Genomic DNA, 17,452 nt, shown 5'->3' on the forward strand with positions numbered 1-17,452 from the left:
GGGGATGTCTTCCTTTTTTTCTCTGATCCTCCACCTTACCAAACATGATATTCCTTTTCAGCGACTGGTCCCTCCTGACAATATGTCCAAAGTATGAGACACAAAGTTTGGCCATCTTGGCCTCCAAGAAGCACTCTGGCTGCACTTCTTCTAACACAGATCTGTTGGTTCTTTTGGCAGCCCAAGGCACTTTCAATATTCTCTTCCAACACCATAACTCAAAAGCATCAATTCTTCTAGGGTTTTCCTTATTCACTGTCCAGCTTTCATATGCTTATGAGGTTACTGAAAATACCATGCCTTGGTCCTCAAGCTAACATCTTTGCTCTTCAACACTTTAACAAGGTCTTGGGCAGCAGATATGCCTAATCAATACATCATTTGATTTCTTGACTGCTGCTTCCATCAGTGTTGATTGTTGATCCATAGCCCCCCATTTTAGGTAGCCAGTGTCTAAGTTGCCCATCAGTATCAACCCTGTGAGGTTGGCCAAGGATCATTCTGTTGATGGGATAGGCTTGATCCTTGATGTGAAGGCTCCTTCCTTCTCAGTTGGTAATCAAAACAGCTTTTTATCTGAAGGTAGCAGGTTATATTTGTATGCAATTTGGTTCTCTTCCAACAAGCTTTTGTGGGATAGTGATAAATACGCTGAAATGACAGTGATCTTAGGTAAAGCAGGAAAGTCCAGAATCTCAAGAATCATCACTAACCAGCCTAGCTTGTTTTTAATGTCTAAGGTAATTCTATTGAAGAACACTTGGAAATCATCTAAGGATAGGTTTGCCTGCTACTGGTTTCTAACTTATGGAGCCCTCATGGCACTGTGGGTTAGGTGTTGGGCTACTAACCCTAAAGTCATAGTCGAAACACACCTGCTGCTCTGCTGTCTGCTCCCATAAAGACTTATGGTCTCAGAAACACCAAGAAGCAGCTCTACTGTGTCTTATAGAGTCAATATGAGTAAAAATCAACTCCAAGGAAATGAGCTGGATTTGAGTTTTCTAACCTTAAAACTAAAAGTCCAGGTGTGGCACTGCAGATTAATGTAGAGGTTCTACCTACCCCTACCCAGTCTGGAACTAGGCTCTCTTTTGAAAGCTTGTAAGCCAGTCACTTCTTGCCTTTATACCTCCCTCACCCCCATTTTGGGTAGCCAATGTCTAAGTTGCCCTTCCCTGTCATCCCTGTGTACCGAGGGGGTGGGAGTGATCCTTTCTGTAAAGATTTGTTCGCATTTTTGAGCTACCACATCCATAAGTGTAGGTAAAGTTCATCAAATTGTAGCAGGCTACTCCATTTCTTTTTTCCCCCCTCTTCTTTCTTCTTCTAGTCGAGTTCTGATCATCCAGCTATTGTAAATGGTATTGCTTGCCTCATGTCCTTTTCAGCACTGTCATTGTTACTATAGAGGAATCCAACTGATTTTTGTTTGTTGATCTTATACTCTGCCACTTTGTTAAATTTTCCAATGATGTTTAGTAGCTTTTTTACTGAGCCTTTGGGGTTTTCTATGTATAGGATCTTATCATCTACAAATAGAGAGAGCTTTATTTCCTCTTTTCCAATATGGATGCCTTTAATTTCTCTATCTTGCCATATAGCTCTGGCTAAGACTTCCAAAACAGTATTGAATAGGAGTGGTGACAATGTATTGTCCATTTCTGATATTTTATTATTAATCATCTGGACCTCTTATTGAAGGTTTTATATTCTTTCCAGTGCTGCATCAATCTTGTTTGATTGCTCTTGTAGTACTTTCCTGGCTTCTTCCTTGTTTTCCTCCACCCCTTTTCAGAGTATTTGAATTTGTTACCATATCATTGTTCTGAATTCCTTCTCAGGCAAATCCAAAACCTGCTCTTCCTCTTCTATAAAGCCTTTGTCTGTCTCCATCTCATTTGTCTCAGCTACTCTTTTCTGTTTTGGAACATGTTTTGAAATCTTTTGCTGTTTTTTGTTTGTCATTAACAATAGTTTTGTGGGTTTTTAATGCTTAAGTAGATGTTTGTTGCTGTGTTATTAAGCTTACTGGGTGTCTCCTGGTAGATATGATTGGGAGATAGGCTTTCCTTTTCACATGTAATGCTTAGCAGTTGTTATTGGCTCTTGTCTCAATGGTAGAATATGGGGTATGCTTGTAGCTTGGCTATATGACCACGATGGCTGACTCTTCTTGGGTAACATATGGAGAAAAAGTTCCCACCTCCAGGAAAAATATGTGATCAAAAGGCCTAAAAGCAGAAGCAACACAAAAGCCACCACTTTGAAGCAAAAATAAAACTGTGGTCAACTGGCCAGTCGCCTTGCTACACGGATAGTGTGTGTGCACCATAGAAGCCTCCAGTAGTGGGGGGGGGGTGTTCATTCGCTCAGGCCCCTCCTCTAGTCACCACCATAGAGGTGCACAGATAGGTATTGAGAAGTTAATGGGAGAAAGATTGTTTACTATTTTTGTCTCTGAAGGTCAGTTAGGCATCTGTGTGTGCACAGTGTAATTCTTGAAATAGTTGCATCTGTGTCTTTTTATGTTGGGGTTTTACAGATTGTTCATATGGTTTGTCTGTCAAGCCAAACCTGCTTTTTTTCTTGCTAGATGGGCAGGAGTAAAGGGTCCTACACAAGTTAATTTTAGGGCTGGGACCCACAGGCAGAAGTCCAAAGCAGCAGCCAAAGAATTTGCCTTTAGATGGATGGGGCTCTTTCTGTCTGTAACATGGGAAAGCTGTGGTTTCAATGCAGTACGATTTTTGGGGGTGCTCACCCACCCACCTGAAGGCATCCGGTCTTGGCGAAAAAAAATGTGTAGGATCCCCTAACATCTCCTTTTGCAAATGTCACTGCCTGTGCTGCTTTTAGCGCTGGTTCACTGGGCCAGTCTGGCTGTAGCCCTGCCCTCTGACCTCCGCCTGGGCATGATGGCAGTAGAGGTAGTCTTGCATCTTGTCTGATTTCTAAATCACAATATTTTCCTTTATACCATGATTTTTCCACTGTCGGTTGTGGGAAACTGATGCCCTGACCCTTATGCTAGATCCAGAGCTCTGGTGCTGTTCTGTGAGAGCAGTGTCTCTGGGTTTTCAGCCCCCCCCCCCCCCCACGAAGCCTGTCCTACCTGACTCTGCTCTGCCGCCGACAATCCCCTAAATATCTTATAGGTACTGAATACTCTGCTTTAAGGAGCCCTGGTGGTACATTAAGTGATGGGGTGCTAACTACCAGGTCAGTGGTTCAAACCCACCAGTTGTACCTCAGAAGAAAGATGAAGCTGTCTGTTCCTGTAAACATTTGTTCTGTTCCTGTAAAGATTTAATCTCAGAAACCCTAAGGAGTAGTTTAACTGTGATCACACAGCAGCAGTGGGTGAGTGAGTGTCCTTTATTGTTGTTGTTCAGCGCCTTCGTTTTTTGTTCAGACTCATTGGAATCCTATATAGGGTTTCCAAAGATTTGAATCACCAATCTTGTGGTTAACAGTAAGCACAGTGTTACCCTACAGAGCCACAACAGGACTCTGCTTTAAGAAACTTCAAAAACCTCTAAACATTGACATGGACCCATATCATACAGTCGATGGAATTTTGAAATTAATGTTATAATTGAAATTATTTACCTATGAGAAGCTCATTTCATTTATTGTCTATGACTTTTCAGCAATTGTCGTGAATATTCAGGAAATCTTGCAAAGTGAGAACAGTCTAATCCAGACAATGATATCAAAAGTGGTACATTTTTTACATATAATGAAGTTGGCAAAATATTATGGTTTACAAATATTCAGTCAAATATGTTTTCATTTGTGTGTTGAAGCTCTGCTTCTGAATTTTGAGATAATTAATCATGTTCAAATCTCAGTTCTTCTGAAGATGCAAAAAAAGTTTGTAGACCTGCTGCCTGGAGACCTAAACCATAAAACCATCGACCTCTCACTTGGACTTTAACTGTGGTCATGTGCCCTCCAGATGATTCTGACTCATCACGCCCCTACAGGACACAGTAGAACTGCCCTTAGGGTTTCCTAGATTATGGATTTTATAGGCACAGATTGTCAAGTCTTGTCTCCCACAGAGCAACTGGTGGGCTCGAACCACTGACCTTCTGATTAGCAGTCCAGTACATCACATTACACCACCAGGACTCCTTCTTATTTAACTGTCATGTTATTTAGTGCTGTCAAGTTGATTCCGACTCAAAGTGACCCTGTTGAAGTTTTCCAAGGCGCAACTAGTGGGTTTGAGCTGCTGATCTTGTGGTTGGAAATCCAGTGCTTATCCTACAGGGCTATCCAGGACTCCCTCCTACTTGAACTGTCTTACACATTAAGCTCTGTAGGGGAAGCACTGGACTGTGAAGCACAAGGTTGGCATTTCAAGTCCACCAGCTGCTAAAAGGAATAAGCATGAGGCTTTCTGTTCAGGTACACATGGACAGTCTTGGAAACCCTACACAGGGTCACTATGAGTCAGAACCAACTTGGTGGTGTTTAACAACAACCACAACACATTAAATCTGCTAAGAAGCAACATTTAGAGTTGACAAACTACTGATATAAAACTTTTTAGCCTATCAAATATGGAAACACAATAACGTCAGCACCTGTTTTGAAAGGCAAATTCAGAAATATAGGATCTTTTAAATAAGTGAATCTGCTTTGTTTTAGGGGAAATTATTAAGCTATTACTGGGATATTTCATTTTAATGTAATGCAATAACCTGCCTTTTCTTCAAAATATGTAAATTGTGTCTGGGATTTGAAAGCTGACTAAATTACTTGAACTATTAAAAGAGTCCAGTTCAGACTCTTATTGCTATACTATGTTCTTTCTCAGGGGGTTTCTACTCCTGACACCAAGATTCAGAAAGTGAAAGTGCTCTGAATACAAGGTGCAGTTTTATCTCTTAATAGATGAATTAGGGAGCATAGTGGTTCTATAGGATAAGCAATGGGCTGTGAATCACAAGGTCAGCGTTTCAGCTCACCACCTGCTTTACCAGAAAAAGGAGACTGCAGAGATGTACAGCCTCAGAAACCCTACACAGGATGACAATGACTTGGAACTGACTCCACGGCACTTAGCAACACAACAGCAGATTAGTTTGATTGCTAGGTTTTGTGAGGAGTCCTGTTGTGTTGCTGTAGGAAAAGCACTGGACTGCTAACCAGAAAGTCGGCTGTTCAAACCCACTAGCCTCTTCTCAGAAACCCTATGAAGGATCATAATGAATTGGAACCCATTTATAATTAAATTGAACCCATTTGTCGTCATCTAATATTAACAGCAATGTTTTGTAAGTATTGTTGTTGTTAAGTGCCATTGAGTCGGTTCCAATTCAGAGTGACCTTGTATAGAGTTTTAAGGAGTGGCTGATGAGTAATGTTGTTGTTGTTGTTAAGTGCCTTTGAGTTGATTCTAGCTCATAAATACCATGTGTTGGATTTCCAAGGAGTAGCTGGTGAGTTTGAACTGCCAACCTTGTGGTTCACCCTGACCTTAAGTCCAGTGCTTTATCCCACAGGACCACACCAGGACTCCAAGTAATGAGAGCTGTGAAAAATATTTTATGTAATTGTATAAAATCATTAAAAATGGCGCAGTTCACAATGAAGTTCCTGATAACCATCGAAGATCCAAATGATTCTCCAGTGAATATTTCCTTATTTGTCACCCTGAGTTAAGACCTATATTTAGCACCCCTTCTAAATTCTACGTGAAAACCTGAAATGTTGTCTTGCAACATATGAATTCCTGATTATGCAGAGTAATATTCCTGTATTATAAATGTTTCTGGGAGAAAATAAAATCCTCTACAGACTAAAATAAGATTATCCAGAGATTGTAAATTTTTTCACACACAATGTTTAGCACTCAAAATGAACCAACATAAAAAGGTTTTAAAAACAAACAACTAAATACCAAGAGGATGTGGAAGGAAAATTAGCTATAGAGCTAATCCTGCTGTGACTGAGATACTGGTTTTTTAGACAGAGCTTTAAAAGCACTTGTAAGAGTTATTGTTGCTGAGTACTGCCAAGTTTGTTCTGACTCACTGTGACCCTCTGTACAATGTATTTTATTTTATTTTTTTAATCTTCGCAGGAATACAAAACCTCATCTTTCTCCCATGGAGTGGCTGGTGGCCTTGAACTGTGAACCTTGTGGTTTGCAGTCTAGTGCTAGGGAAAAACTCTGCTTTTATTAACAACAGTGTTTTACATCAGTTTAATTTCCATATTGTAAAAATATATATTTTTATAATTGAATCCTTAGGAAAATTCAGATAAGTATGGAGAGAAGGAACTCATGCAGTTCACTATTACAAACAGAGGCAGAGATAAACCATAAAGGGACAAAGGCTGCGGAGACTGAGATTGGAGTTCACTCAGCCAGAATAGCTTCTCATTGAGGAAAAATTCCTCCAAAGAAGTGAAATCCACTTTGAGTACAGATTCACTTTAGATCCTTGACTGAATCCTAAACTGCAAAAGGAAAGGGATTTTTATTTTTTAAAAGAAATCAGAAAATAGAATCTGAGTAACTGAACAACTAAGTTGAAATTTCAGAAGTTGCCCAAAACACAAGAGTTTTGGGTTTCAAATCTTGCCAACTTAGATACACCTGGTAAAAATACTGAGTTTTGCATTTTAACCCCAGAAGGACCATAATTTATCAGAACTAGCACACTTAAGAACGAAGAACATTGCCTGATAACAATTGGGAAATCTGAAATAAATCTATCACGAAATCTAAAACTGAACTTTGATAAGATTAAAATGAATTGCAAACAAATTTACTGTCTTCTAAAATAAAACTCAACACCCTTTGGAGCAATATAAAAAAATCAAGTTTCTAAAATATGCCACCCACAATATCCAACACACACAAAAAATCTAGACTTCCGTTGTTGTCGTTGTTATACACTGTTGAGTGAGTTCCAACTTATAGCGACCCTGTATAGGGTTTCCAAGGAGCAGCTGGTGGGTTCACAGCCTAGTAGTACTGGTCCTACGGCACCATATCAGCAGCCCATACTTCCATAGAAGTAGAGAAATATGACCCATAGGGAAGAGAAAAGAAATCAGTAGAAACATGGTGTTATTGTGTTGATTCCTGTTCATGGCAGACAGCCCCATGTGTGCAGAGTAGAACTGTTCCAGAGTGAGTTCTCTTGTTTTTGTTTTTTAAGTTTCTATAAGGAGCTCTGGTAGCATACTGGTTATGAATTGGGCTGCGAACCACAAGGTCAGCAGTTCGAAACTACCAGCCACTCCGCAGGAGAAAGATGAGGCTTTCTGCTCCCGTAAAGATTTACAGCCTTGGAAACCCTGTACAGGGTTGCTATGGGTCAGAACCGACTCGACGGCACTTAACAACAACAACAACATTGTGAATTATGTGGGTTTACATGGGAGAACGTCAGTTTTACATTAATCCTATCATATTTTGTTTCATTGCAATGATTACATTCCCTTCCATGTATCATCAAATACCAAAGGGTACACCACACAGGCCAGCCACCCGGCCACCAGCACACATCCCCTATCCCTCCCTGAGTCCAGTGTCCCCAGCCTCTCCATCTGTCACGTCATCATCTCTGTCTCCATCCCTGGTGTCACTGCCTTTCTGGATAGGGTCACACTCTCAACTCGTCTCACTTGATGGTCCCAGGGACCTCCATTCCTGGGCTACAAAATCTACCACTCCCCTCCTTTTGTCAAAAAACATCTACCTCTACATTTCTGACCTTCACAGTCAGTCCTGATGGCAATTACTCACTACTATATCACAAGATACAGTACCCCCACATCCTTTCGCCTGCCTGGTCCCAATAGATTGGAAATCATTCAGTGGAGGTTCTACCTACCCCTACCCAGTCTGGAACTAGGCTCTCTCTTGAAAGCTTATAAGCCTGTCACTTCTTGCCTTTATAACCCCCTCACCCCCATTTTGGGTAACCAATGTCTAAGTTGCCCATCCCTGTCAACCCTGTGTACCGAGGGGGTAGGAGTGATCCTTGCTGTAGAGATTTGTTCCTTTTTTTGAGTTACTACATCCATACGTATAGGTCAAATTCATCAAATTGTAGCAGGTTACATTCCCCCCGCCCCTTCTTTCTTCTTCTAGTCTAGTTCTGATCATCCAGCCATTGAAGCCAGGTCAGGTGAGTACTATCTGAAGTATGGGTGTTTTTGTGCCTCTCCCCTCACTTCATATCAGCTGGATGCTTCATTCTCCGCTCTAGTCGTCTGTGGCCATGTCACTGCCTATAGGGCCAGGAGTCTCTGGGTCTTGCCATATTGCTGGCCATCCAGGTTTCCACCCAGGTTCATAGAACTCTATTGAATGTGGCCGGATTTTGATCCCAATTCCTTGCTGTTTTTTCCCCCTCTTCCCCTTATAGGTGAACAGGGTGGTCACCAACCAAACCACATGCCTGCTCATGTATTCCCCTTGAATCTTAGTCTTGGAAGGGAGTTTGCTCTGATGGGACTCGACCACTTGTCTTGATGGATCCCGGGTGAACAGCTTACTTGTTCTTGTAGCAATCAATCATACTGCCATTATTGTTTCTGATTTTTCCTGCTGGTCTTTCTTCACAAAGTATCTTCTGTTCTTCCAGCCACTCCACCTCAGACAATTCTGAATGGGATTCTGGTTTCTACCTATGATCTTATGCAATGCACAAGCTCCACAAGAGGTCTCTTTCACTGGACAATTTTTAACCCCCCTTTAAGTTATTCCAATCAGTTATAGGCTGAAAATAGACTTACAAGCTTTCTACTGTAATGTTTCTGGCTGTTCCTTCCCTCCCCCACCCCCACTCCCAAATGTCTATTTCACAATGGTAGGCAAGGGAAAGCAAGATTCCAAAGACAGCCAAGCATCTTAACATTATGTCCACCCTTTTCCCGATTCCAACCATGTCTCAATCCCTGTATCCCAGACAAAGCCCTATTGTTCCAAGGTTGTGCATACCTCATTATTTACCTCTGTCCCACTTAGCCCATGCAAACCTGCCTAATTGTTTTCCCGTTTGCTTTGTTCTTCCATTCTCCTTTCCCTTTTTGTCCCTCTCCGTGGCACCCAAACTATCCTGTGATTATTCTTTACCCTGTGCTCCACCTTCCCCTCCACCCCTCAACCTACCCCCCACATCCTGGTAATCAACAAAGAATTCCCCCGCCCCCCCCCCTTTAGTATCGGTTCTTTTTCTTAGTCTTTTTCAGTAGTGATCCTATGTAGTATTTCTCCTTTTGTGACTGACTAATTTCACTCCTGATGTGGTGCTGTGGGTTAATGAGCCAGACTGCAAAGCCTTTTGAACTGCAAGGTCAGTGGTTCAAGCTCACCAGCTGTTCCTCAGAAACCCTATACAGGGTAGCTATGGGTCAGAACCAACTCGATGGCACTTCACAACAACAACAATTTCACTCAACATAATGTCCTCAGGGTTCATCCATGTTAAGTGGTGGCTTGCAGCTTCCTTGTTATTCTTTAAGGTAGCATAATATTCCATTGAGTTTATGTACCACAGTTTGTTTATCCATTCTTCAGTTGATGGCCATTTAAACTGTCTCCATTTTTTGCTGTTGCAAATAGTGCTACTATAAACATTGGTGTGCATATATCTACTCATGTTATGGCTCATATTTCTTGTAAGTAAATACCAAGTAGAGGAATTGCTGGATCAAAAGGCATTTCTATTTCCAACCTTCAGAGGAAGTGCCATATTGCTTTCCAGAGTGGTTGGACCATTTTGCAGTCCCACCAGCAATGCAGGAGGGTCCCAGTCTCTCCACATCCTCACCAGCATTTACTGTTCTCTACTTTTTTTGATCTTTACTATATATGTCTCTGAAGGTCAGTCAGGTATCTACATGTGCACAGCGTAATTCCTGAAATAGTTGTATCTTTTTATGTTGGGGTTTTATAGATTGTTCATATTGTTTCTCAGGCCAAACCTGCTTTTTTTTCTTGCTGGATAGGCAGTAGTAAAAGGTCCCACACAAGTTAGCTTTAGGGCTGGGACCCACAGGCAGAAGTCCAAAGGAGCAGCCAAAGAATTTGCCCTTGGACCAATGGGCTTCTTTCTCTCTGTGGCATGGGAAAGCTGTTGCCTCAATGCTGGACTTTTTTTGGGGGATGTACTCACCCGCCTGGAGTCCTGGTGTGGTGCTGTGTGTTAATGCACCAGACTGCAAAGCTATTTAAACTGCAAGGTTGGCATTTCAAACTCACTAGCTGCTCCTCGGAAACTCTATACATGGTCGCTATGGGTGAGAATCGACTTGACAGAACTTAACAATAACAACAACAACCCACCCACCCACCTGAGGGCGTTCAGGTTGGACAAAGAAGGCACAAGACGGAAGAGGAGCAAAAAATGTATAGAATCCCTCCACACTTCCTTTTGGAAATATCATGCACCGCTTTAGCTTGGGTTCCCAGTGCTGGTCTGGCTGTAGCTCCGCCCTCTGAACGCCACCCTCTGAACTCGCACCCGGTAGGATGGCCGCTGAGGGAATCCCGTGTCTTGACTGATTCCTAAATCTTAATATTTTCCTTTATACCATGAATTTTCCACTGGCGGTTGTGGCAAACTGACGCCCTGAACCTTATGCTAGATCCAGATCTCTGGTGCTGTTCTGTGAGAGGACTGTCTCTGGGTTTTCAGCACCCTCCCCTCCCCCCACCCCCACGCACCCCATGGATCCTGTCCTATCTGACTCTGCTATGCTGTGGCCAAACGGGAAGTCTCTACATAGTGTTTTCCAGGTGGTGCCTGTTCAGCCCAGATCACTAAGCCTGTCTTCTGAGGTACCTCTGTGATAGGTTGAACCATCAACGTTTTGAGTACAATTGTTTGCACCACCCAGAGACTTAAAAAAAAAAAAAATTGTGAATTGAGTGATGGTTTACAGTCAAGATATAAGCTTTACATTTAACAAATCATGCATCTTGTTTCATCTCAATGATTGTAAGCCCCTTAGAGTAACAACAGTTACCCAGCTTTCTCTCTGTGGTTCCTATATCCATTCTATCCATCTTCCCTTCCCTTCACAACTTTGTCCTTAGGTGAATATTGCTCTTTTGATTTTTAATGATTGATCCTTCCGTGATATGCATACCTTACTAGTATTGTTGTCCCCAGTATATACCTATCTAGTGCTTAGCTGAAAAATATGGTCATGAATGAAGGGTGGTTGAGGGCCATAGACTCAAGTTACTTTCTGACCAGTAAGCCCAGTCTTTATTGTTGTTATTATTATTTCTAATTTTGAGTTTTGTTCAACATTTTCTGCCACTCAATCCAGGCTTTCTAAAGTGAACCCTTTCAGAGCAGTTGGTAGTGGTAGCCAGACACCATCTTGTTCTGTTCACATTGTCATGGATACTGATGTTCTTATGTTCCATTAGACTAATTGATTCTAAGCATCATCATTTCTCATCATTCATCTTTCTTCTGCACATGGAGACACCAATAGTTGCACCGTAGACATCCACTCATGACATTTTAAGATTCTAGATGGGCTCAAGCATGGCGACAATTGTGAGGTTGGCCCAGACCAGGCAGTGTTTCGTTCTCTTGTGCATAGAGCTTCTATGAGTTGGTACCAACTTGATGGTATCTAACAACAACAACAACAACAACAATGGAGTTCTGATGTTGCACTGTAGGATAAGCATTGAACTGAAAAGTCAGTTCAAACTGCTAGGTTGCTAGTTCAAACTCACCAGCCACTGCAAGGAGACCCTTTACAGGATGGTTATGTCAGAACCAACTCAATGTTGCTTAAGAACAACAACAATGGCAAATGATTGTGAACATTTCTTCATATATTTGTTGACTGCCTGAAAACCTACCTTGGTTACGTGTCTTTCATATCATGTACATATTTTTAAATTGGGTTGTTTGTCTTTTTCTTGTAGAGGTGTCATAGTTTTCTATAAATTTTAGATATTAGTCCCACGTCTGATATGTCACTGCAAAAAGTATCTCCCCAGTCTGTTGGCTCTCTCTTTGATCTTTTGGAAAAATCTTTTGATGCACCTAAGTGCCTCAATTTTAGGAAGTTCCAGTCATCTATTTGGTCTTCTACTGTTTGTGTGTTTTTAGTAAAGTTTGTTAGTGTGTTTATGCCCATAAGTTTGTCCCTGTTTTTTTCATTGGCCATCTCTATAGTTCTTGGTTTGACGTTTAGCGCCCTAATCCATGTTGAGTTCACTTTTGTATATGTTGTGAGAGATGGTTCTTATTGCATTCTTCTGCAGATGAATTTCCAGTTTTGCCAGCACCATTTGTTGAAGAAACTCTTTTTTCCTATTCAATGTGTTTTGTCAAAGATGAGCTGACTGTGGATGAATTTACTTCTGCATTCCCAATTCTGTTCCATTGATCTATATATTTATGTACCAGTACCAGGGTGTTTTGACCACTCTGGTTGTGTAGGAAATTTTGAGATCAGGGAGTGGAAGAGTTCCAACTTTATTCCCCTTAAACTATGATTTGCTTATCTAAAATTTCTTTCCTTTCTATATAAAGGTGGTTGTTGTTGTTAAGTGCTGTCCCTATATAGGGATTTCAAGGAGCAGCTCATGAGCTTGAACCACTGACCTTGCAGTTTAAATAACTTTGCAATCTAACGCTTTAGCCCACAGCACCATACCAGGACTCCTATATCAAGGTAGTGACCCTTTTTTTCAATCTCTTTAAAGAATGATGTTGGATGCTGTATCGGGATTGCTTTATATCTACAGATTGCTTTGGGTAATGTTGACATTTTCATGATGTTAAGCCTTCCTATCCATGAGTTGGTATATTCTTCCATTTTTGAAAGTCTCTTTTGGTTTCTTGTAGTCATGTTATGTAGTTTTCTTTGTATAAGTCTTTTGTTTCTCTGGTTAGATTGATTTCTAAATATTTAGGTGACTATTGTAAATGGTATTGTTTTTCTAATTTCCTTTTCAGTGCTGTCTTTATTAATATGGAGGAATCCAATTTTATTTTGTATATTGATGTTGTACCCTGCTACTTTGTTGAATCTTTCAATGAATTCCAATAATTTTCTTTGTATTGTATCATTTTTATTTATTCCAAGCATTTTAATATCTCTGAAATGTTTATGTATTTTACAATTTGCATCATACAACTGCAATCAGACAGACAACCGTCTTAATGCAATTCATATTGCCTGTGTGCCTGCAAATTGGCCAAAACTATTGCATTGTCACATGTTTAATCAACTTACTAATATATGCATTGTTGGTGATGCATCTGTTGAGTTTAGTTTATTTTTAAAGCATTTTCAAAAAGACATTGTTGAAACGACATACAATAGGATAAATGTAAAGCTGATGTTCTTCCATGTAAACTTTCACTCAATTAACAATAAATACTTTTTAAAAAAAGACATTGTTATGAATTGGTTAAGAAACAAATGTTATTTTTAATACACAAATGTTATTTTTAATACACAAAGATACAGCATCCATGCTTTCAAACCAAACCTACTCTCATCAACTCAACTGCCCCATATCATTTCCTAGGATGTGTAATCTTTTTTTTTTCTTTCACTTTTTATTGTGAACTAAGTGAAGTTTTACAGACAAGATCTTTCCAATAATTTTCAATCTTTCCATTGTTGTTGTTGTTGTTGTTAAGTGCTGTTGAGTCGGGTCCGACCCATAGCGACCCTGTACAGGGTTTCCAAGGGTGTAAATCTTTACGGGAGTAGAAAGCCTCATCTTTCTCCCGCGGAGCAGCTGGTAGTTTCGAACCGCTGACCTTAAGGTTCGCAGCCCGATTCGTAACCACTACGCTACCAGAGCTCAAACAAAGATTATATCCAATAATTTTCTTGCTGAGTCGTTTGGATTTTCTAGGTATAGGATCATATCATTTGCAAATAGAGAGAGTTTTACTTTTTCTTTGACAATTTGGATGCATTGAATTTCTTGCCTTATAGCCTTGGCTAAGATTTCCAATACAATACTGAATGTTGTTGTTAAGTATCGATGAGTCTGTTCTGACTCATAACAACCCTGTGTTTCCAAGGAGCAGCTGGTGATCTTGCACCATCGACCTTGTGGTTCAAACCAATTATGCAATCCAGCATAATAACCACAATATTGAATTGTTGTTGTTAGGTGCCATCGAGTAGGTACCGACTCACAGCGACCTTATGCACAGCAGAATGAAACATTGCCCGATCCTGGGTCAGCCTCACTATCGTTGCCACACTTGAGCCCATTGATGCTGCCACTTTGCCAATCCATCTCGCTGGGAGCCTTCCTCTTGAATAGGAGTGGTGATAAAGGGCATCCTTGTCTGGTTTCTGTTCACAAAGGGAATGCTTTCAGTTTTTCTCAGACTGTGAGCTCTATTTTAGGGTGAATCAGTAATTTTTTTACTTCTTGTTCTAGATAATTCTCTATTAAATCCTTCCTGTTTATAAATGCTTATCAGTTTTGTTCTGACCCTTTAAGCAATGCAATGCCAATAAAATTTGGTATAAGAACTTAAAGAGGTTCTCTCATCTTCCAAGCATTTTTGTATAGTTAGCTGAAATGTTACCCTGATTTTAAAAATATATATTAAATAACATTAAATCAATTTCTATTATTATTTTAATATGATTTGTTGTTTAAACAACAAATCAGAGCACGTATGCATCTCCCCCACCCAGACACTGTTGGCTACCAGACAGTTACAGATTGCTACAGAAGGTCCCAACCCTGGAGTTTGTTCCTATAGTCAGAACTATACCTGCCTCTCTGAGCACCAGCAAGACAGGCCTCCCTACATGTCAGTTCTGATCGATCTGATTGCCTCCCCTTCCGCTCAGCACTGAGATCTTTTATATGTTAGGAAGCAGGCATCTTGAATTGAGGCTATATGCAGAGCTAACATACTATGGGTTGTTGTTGTTGTTGTGAAGTGCCGTTGAGTTGCTTCTGATCCATAGCACCCTTGTATAGAGTTTTCGAGGAGCAGCTGGTGAGCTTGAACCAGCAACCTTGCAGTTCAAACAACTTTGCAACCCACAGTGCCACACCAGGACTCCGTACTATGGATGCTGTTGTTGTTAAGAACCATGGAGTCGGTTCTGAATCATAATGACCCTGCACAGGGTTTCTGAGGCTATAAATCTTTATGAGAGCAGAAAACCTTACCTTCATCCAGCGGAACAGCTGGTAGTTTTGAACTGCTGACCTTGAGGTTAGCAGCCTGACTCATAACCACTACGCTAACAGAGCTCCTTATACTATAGATGTTGGTGTTAAGTGCTGTGGAGTCAGTTCCGACTCATAGTGACCCTGCACAAGGTTTCTGAGGCTGTAAATTGTTATGGGAGCAGAAAGCCTCATCTTTCTCCCATGGAACAGCTGGTAGTTTTGAACTGCCGACCTTGAAGTTTGCAATCCGATTTGTAACCACTACGCTACCAGAGCTCTTTATACTATGGATACTGGGCCTTTAATGGTGACAAGGCAGAGCTCCTTGTAGGTCCATAAATGCTACAACCCCTCCCCATCCAATTGTGGTTGGCTGCAACTGTGAATTGCTACAGAAAATACCCAGTAGTGGATTTTGTTCTGTATTCAGCAATCTACCTGCCTCCCTGCACACTTTATAGCTCAGGTCTCTGAAGCAGACAGGAAAGATCACCCTAGATGTCTGTTTTGGTTAGTCTGCAGTCTCTTCTGGTGAGCACTGAGGACTCTTGACCATGTATGGTTTTGTACTAGGAAGTTAGCATCTTCAGTGGAGCCTGTACTCACCAACAATCTACCACAATGGCCCTGACAGCAATATATCTGATTTCCAGGAAATCCAATTGAATTTTAAGACCTCCTCCCCTACTGGTAACTGTTGGTTACTAGGCTGCTGCAAATTGTTACAGAAGGCCCCTGCAGTGGGGTCTTCCTCCACACTCAGCACTCTACCTGCCTCCCGCTGCACCCCATCCTCAGGTCATCACGGCCAACATGTCAGACATCACAGGGTTAGTTTTAGACTGTCTGCCCTCCCTTTCAAACCATTGAAGTCTATTTACTGAAACTTCAATATGGTAGGAAGCAGTCCTCTTCATTGGAGGCTGTACTGACAGCCAATAATATACCAGGGATCTCTGATAGCAACAAGACAGACCTCTTTGTGGCTCAAATCAAGTCATGACATCCCCTGGTCACAGTCAAATCCTAGGTTGCTGGAAATTGTTACAGAAGGCACACTGCAATGGAGTCTGTTCCCATACCGTCTCCTTGCATAGCCCATAGCCCAGGCCTCTGAGAACAACAGGAGAGATCTCTGTAGGGGTCCGTTCATGTCCATCTACTTGCCCTTCCATCAAGTGCTGAGGCCAGCTGACTGGGAGTGCTATGTTCTTGGAAACTAGGGTCATGATTACCCCCTTTGAAGTCCCACCTCAAAAAAAAAAAAAATTCCATAGCCTTCTGGGCTGACCTTTTTGCTTTAAACTGAACTACTTGGAAGGCACAGCTTTGACTGGAGTTGGTCCTGGTGTATGACTTTTTAAATAAGCTGTTGTATTCTGTTGATTAGTATTTTTTTTAATATTTTTGCCTTTATATTCATAAGAGATATTGGCCTATAATTTTCTTTTCTTTTGGCATTTTTGTCTTGTTTTTTATTTTTAGGTTATGTTGATTAATGAGGGAGAATTTCTTCCTTCCTTAGGTTTTGGAAGAATTTAATCCCTGCTGGTGTCAATTGTTCTCTAAGTAAGATTTCCCAGTGAAGCTACTTCTGGTCCAAAAGTTTTGTTGTTGTAGATTTTTTTTTTTTTTTTTTAATCACCAATTTAATCTCTTCAATGTTTCTGGGTGTGTTGTGTTCTATCTCTTCTTGACTCATTTTGTATAGGTTGTGTGCTTCTAAAAAATTGTCCTTTTTATGTAGGGAACAGTGAATGATGGCTCCTCTAGCTGTATGTAGTCCTTGTAATCTCATAGCCATTAAGGAAGAAGAGTCATGAATGGAGAGAAAAGAGACACAGCAGGAACTGAGGCAACAGCACCTAGAACTGGATTGCAAAATTAGGTGCCCTTCAGACATTTATCCGTAGCACAAAACTGAAAGAGTTTCGTAATACTTGTACCAGCAAGGCAGAGGCCAAGGAGCAGGATGGCTGAGAAGTCAATAACCAGGGGAGACATGTCTGTGGGCATGGTTAAGATGAGGCACGCCTGAAGGACTCTATTCTAATCCTGAATTGTACCCTGAATTGTAGCTTTTTTTTTCACTGAGTCTTTGGAATTTTCTACATATAGGATCATATTGTCTGCAAATACAGAGAGTTTTACTTCCTCTTTGCCAATGTGGATGCCTTTAATTTCCCTGTCTTGCCATATAGCTCTTGCTAAGACTTCCAGCACAATATTGAATAGGAGTGGTGACAAAGAGCATCCTTGTCTGGTTCCTGTTCGCAG

General features: G+C 41.0%; 1 pseudogene; it reads right to left on the reverse strand.

Moving 5' to 3' along the window:
- LOC102839592 overlaps positions 1 to 17,452 on the reverse strand; it is a 62,683-nt pseudogene that overhangs the window by 6,585 nt on the left and 38,646 nt on the right.

The sequence above is a fragment of the Chrysochloris asiatica genome, unplaced genomic scaffold, assembly GCF_000296735.1.
Source record: "Chrysochloris asiatica unplaced genomic scaffold, ChrAsi1.0 scaffold00121, whole genome shotgun sequence".
In the NCBI taxonomy this organism is placed as follows: domain Eukaryota; kingdom Metazoa; phylum Chordata; class Mammalia; order Afrosoricida; family Chrysochloridae; genus Chrysochloris; species Chrysochloris asiatica.